This window comes from Limulus polyphemus, unplaced genomic scaffold, assembly GCF_000517525.1.
Source record: "Limulus polyphemus unplaced genomic scaffold, Limulus_polyphemus-2.1.2 Scaffold2838, whole genome shotgun sequence".
Taxonomy (NCBI): Eukaryota; Metazoa; Arthropoda; class Merostomata; order Xiphosura; family Limulidae; genus Limulus; species Limulus polyphemus.
In genome coordinates this window covers 17,862-22,855 of record NW_013668448.1, presented here as the reverse complement: position 1 = coordinate 22,855, position 4,994 = coordinate 17,862, and the positions used below count along the sequence as shown (strand labels likewise).

Genomic DNA, 4,994 nt, shown 5'->3' with positions numbered 1-4,994 from the left:
AACAGGTAGTTTAGTGATTAAGTTTAACTATGCCCTAAGGGTAAATAGTTTCTGGTATATGCATATGAAGGTTTGTATGGAATTTATGTAATACTTAGCTTCACATTTCCTTAGGTATTACAAGAATCATGCACTTGTATAAGATCAACATTTATAGTATTTTCTATTAAGATCTTTTTCAAGGCACCAGAGATCATTTATAAAGCACACATATTAGTCACATAACTGATGTTTTAAACTAATTTCATGTAATGTTAAAGCTTTTATTTTTATTTTCTATTTCTGTGAACATTTTAAGAAAATTACTTCTCTGTTTGTTTCAGAAATTTTCACAAAGTTACACAAGGATTATCTGCTCTAGCAGTCCTTAATTTTGAACTCATAGACTTGTGAGAAGGCAGCTACTCAACAGCACCCACCATGAACTGTTGGGCTACTCTACTCAAATAGTGAGATTTGACCATTAGTTTTATAATGCACCTTGAACTGTCAAATTCACAGTCTGGTAGGCTAACACTAGACCATGCCCATGTTGCTTCATATAAAAATAAGTTTAATCTTCTCTGCATCAGTAGGTCATAATTAATTTTTAATTCATATCATGTGAATTATTTATAATACTATGTTTTTTTCTTATTACTATAACTTAAGTAAGTTCATCTTTATGACTCTATGTGAATGATTCCTCAGTTCTTTTATGAAACCTGAAATCCAATACAAAGCTGAGTTTGTTTTGTCATATTAAATATTTTTGTTCTCTTTCAGTTCAAATTTTGTGCATAAATAAATTTTAGCTATTTAACAATTATGAGCTAAATAAAATCCTAAAATAATGACATATGCTGTATGACAATAACAGTTATATACAAGATTTACTTATTATACTTGTAGCGTAGGTAAAACCACATTTCTATACTTTTTGCTTTCATTTGTGGCAGTAATTAATGTCACTAAAGTCCAGTGTTATTATATAAACATACCATCTGCATGGAATCAGTACAGATACACCTAAATATCTGTAATGTAACAAGTCAGTAATGAATTGGCACTAAGTACACTGTCTAAACATTACTGGCTGAGGTATGTATAGCAGTGTTGTAAGCAAGCTTCTCTAAAGAACCTAGGGGTAACTGTAGCTCACATGCTGTTGTTATATGTTTAATGAATAACCAAACATTAATGTCTAGGAAATAGAGAAGTTCCAATTTATTTTTCTACATATTTCCCTAACTTTTCACTGTGTATCCTTCATCTCAAAGCAAGCTATAATATTGTATTCAACTGTGTATTAAAGTTTTTTTAAGTTCTAGTTTGATGTAATTTACTAATGCATTAGACATATGCTATCTTATAAGTGTTGAAAAATATCAATAAATTACAAAGATATGTAAAATCAGTGATTACAATTGTAATACAAACCTACTTGATGAAAATCCTTGTCTCTTAATATTATGCATTACATTTGTAATGCTGGAAAAAACAATTTACTGTCATATAATGTTTCAAAGCTTTACAGATGCATAACATGCTTATTCATTTGTACTGTGTCAGAAATTCTAAGTGAAATTTCCATTCATAATAAAACAGTGCTACAAGATAAGTTCATACTACTGGATTGAGAAAATATTTTGACAAGTATACTTGAAAGGTGTTGTTAATGGACTACACGTGTCTAAGAAGTTCCTTGAATTATATTTTGAGCTGTTGGCAAAGATCTCCTCCTTCATTTTGATAAAGACCTGCTCTAACAGCTTGAAATGTTATCTAAAAAACGTTTTAGGCAGATGCAGACCATTAACAATGCCTTTCAAGCTCATACTACTATATTTTATCTTATGTGGACAAACATAATTGACTTTTATCATCTAAGTCAAATAAATAAATAAAAATTGCCTACAGAAGTTCCCCTTTTTTCAAATTGAGACCAAAGATGAGATTCAAGAATGTGTACAGGATTATTTAACCAATTACTGTACCATGAAAAATGTTTTGTAATTACATACTGTATGCACATACTCCTCAAATTAAGCATATTTCTTTACAAGAAGTTCCTTTATAGAATATTTTGTTTCTCTGATGTAAGACTAAAGTAATGAACATAGTAGAATGACTTCTGAAAAACTCTGAACAAAAAATAAAACTAATGCCATTAGTTGACAAACCACTGTCACTATTCTGGACTTATTTATCTAAAACTAGAATTATTTATCTAAAAGAAAAATTTATTTCCCTCTTACAGAACTTTACAACATTTGCAGAAAGAGACCCAAGTTTTGACATCAACGTTGCTTAGGAAGAAGCATCCCTGAAACTGTTCAATCATAGCTGGTAATGAAATGAGATTACCAATCTGTACTGCTTTGAGGTCAACACCTTAAAATTTTTAATTACGAAAAAAGTGTCATTAATAAACACATAGAAAAATTTATTTATAGTGATTCCTCCCAAACATAGAGAAAGCATGAGAATTATAATGTACACTTTAGACTAGCAGAAAAATTAAATGTAGCATACCATCTTGTATGACTCATATAACGCTAAGCAACAGAAAAAAAAAAAAAGATTTTTTCTCTGCTACTCTAAAAAATGCAACTGTTTTTAAGTAATTTGATGATGCTGATTCTAAAAATCATGTTGAAATTACTGATCGCCTCTACTTTTCGAGTTTTGATAAATTTATTCAAAATAATCTTATATATCATGAAAATAACTTTTTATTTAATAAATTTATTTAGTCACTGTAAATTGCATTTAAAAATGTATAATCTGCATGCTTTTATAAGTTCTTTTATGTTCATAGCATGAGCAACAGGAATTGATGGCTTAGTGTTCTCATTGTGCCAAAGTACAGCTTTCAGACTAACTTTAGATGAGTCGATAGAGAGTCTCCATTCTTGAGGATAATGTTAAATACCTAATTCTTCTGTTAGTGCATCAACATTTGTACAGAAACACAAAGTATCTTGCATGCTGTAGTGAGAAGCAAAACTTTGATGGCAACTTTAGGAAATTGAAACTCTTGTTTCTGGACCTAATAGATTCAATTGCTATAAACGAGAGCCAAGAAGCTCCCCATGCTGCTTTGATAGAGATAAATCACAATTCAGATCATTTAGCACTTCTTGTGTGATAAGATGAGGCAGTTATGTTGAGGTGCCACAGTAATAGAATTACTAAATGAAGATGATGGATTTATTGGCATCTTCACAGGATAACTCTTCTGTTTCCCGATTCACTGGTTGATGTGGCACTGGAAGACCATCCACATGAAGTACTGGTTTCATTGCAGCTGCAATACCTAGATACTTAGTGCATTGTTTAGTTTTGCCTGAATATCCAGAAATGTTATTCATGCAAAAATAATAGTCAGTTAGATTATCTTTGGGCTCACATAATATTATGGGAACTGTAAATGGCAGACTTGCTCTCTTCTTATTCATCCACTGTATCAAGCTACATGTGCAAACTGTACAACACACATGTACAGCTTATTGTTTTTCTTGCTCACCAATTTTATACCCAAAATAGTGGTAGTAAGCTAACTTTAATTTGTGTGTGATATTTCTCCTTTGTGAAGCTGTAATATATTTTCCACAAACACAGCAGAAACGTTTTGGGTGATTTTTGCACTTTCAGACTTTACTTGAACTGCAGGCAGCCAGTATTTCAAATGATTTTCTAAAAAAACAAAATAATTTATGTTTACAGAACTAGAGTTTAAAAGATTAAAAAACAGGTATGATACGAGGAAGAAGATCGGACTTTGTTTTGACTTTGCATGGAGCAAGGTGAAGTGACCGAGAGGCAACTGAGAGAGAAGTATCTGACTCTGCCCCCTTTTATGCTAAGTCAAGGAACTTCTCAAACATTCTAGCAAACTGAGCACGTTAGGGTTTCTCAATTCCTGGGCAGAGTAGGTAAGCATGGGAATGAAGGAAAAGTGGTGCAATTCGCTACAATTATATCGAGAACAAATAACACATACGAACAATATATTTGGAATTTTACACCATTACATTGCAGTCAGTGTTTGAAGTTATCAAAAATGTATGCCTTTTACCCATTAAACTGTCCATGTAAACTTTATTTCACATCATAAACCTTTGGTACTTAGTTGATTGTATTGTATTTCACATAGTGCTGATAAAATACTGAGATATTATAATAATTCAAAATCTAGAGATGATGGACAAATTCTGACTACATTTTTTAGATCAGCATCATCAAAACCAAATAACAAGATAAAATAAAGTATCAACAAAATGATCAAGGATTTCAAACAAAATGAATCCAACAAACTTCTCAGAGTAGCTAATCATCTGAGCTTTATGGGTTTCCTACAGTACACAAGTCTGAAATTTCACTATAAGTACAATTCTTGCTCTTCGTCATAGCCCGAGTGCAAAATTTATAACTTCTAGATTAAGGCTAAAAAATGATATATTACAATTTTAACCTTTTTATGTTTACAACTATATATTTTTTAACCTACGTAACAGACATTCCTCTTGAAAATAGTTTAAGTTGGCCATATTTCAGCATTAATTAGTGAATATTCTCATGTCCCAGAATTTTTAAAGACACACAGTGGCTTCTCAATACTTTTAAATAGAGTAACATACAAATTATATATAGTGCATGCTTTTCTCAAGAAAACTGCTGCCTTTCTCAGTAATTTTAGTATAAGCTCTTTTAGGTAGTACAGTTTTTACCTTGTCTATCAAATGATATATATATACACAGGTAAAATATTAAATAATTATACAAATCAGAATGAAAATGATTCAATTTCAGATTTATAATACAAAAAAACATTTATAACTATTTTTTAAAAAGGTTAATATTCTTTTAGACACACAGTTTCTGATAAGTTAATATAATTTAACAAAAATTTGTTTGGCACATGTGTAATATTCAATATTAAAAAAACGATTATTTTATACACAATTCTATAAAAATGAGATTGTTTCCAGTCTCCAAATTACTAAAATACA

General features: G+C 30.5%; 1 protein-coding gene across 1 annotated transcript in view; it reads right to left on the bottom strand.

Moving 5' to 3' along the window:
• The window catches only part of LOC106468024 (dedicator of cytokinesis protein 1-like), a gene marked incomplete at its 5' end in the record, with an annotated part of 80,466 nt that overhangs the window by 71,002 nt on the left and 4,470 nt on the right, over nt 1-4,994 (bottom strand). The gene's annotated exons all lie outside the window — the stretch shown is intronic.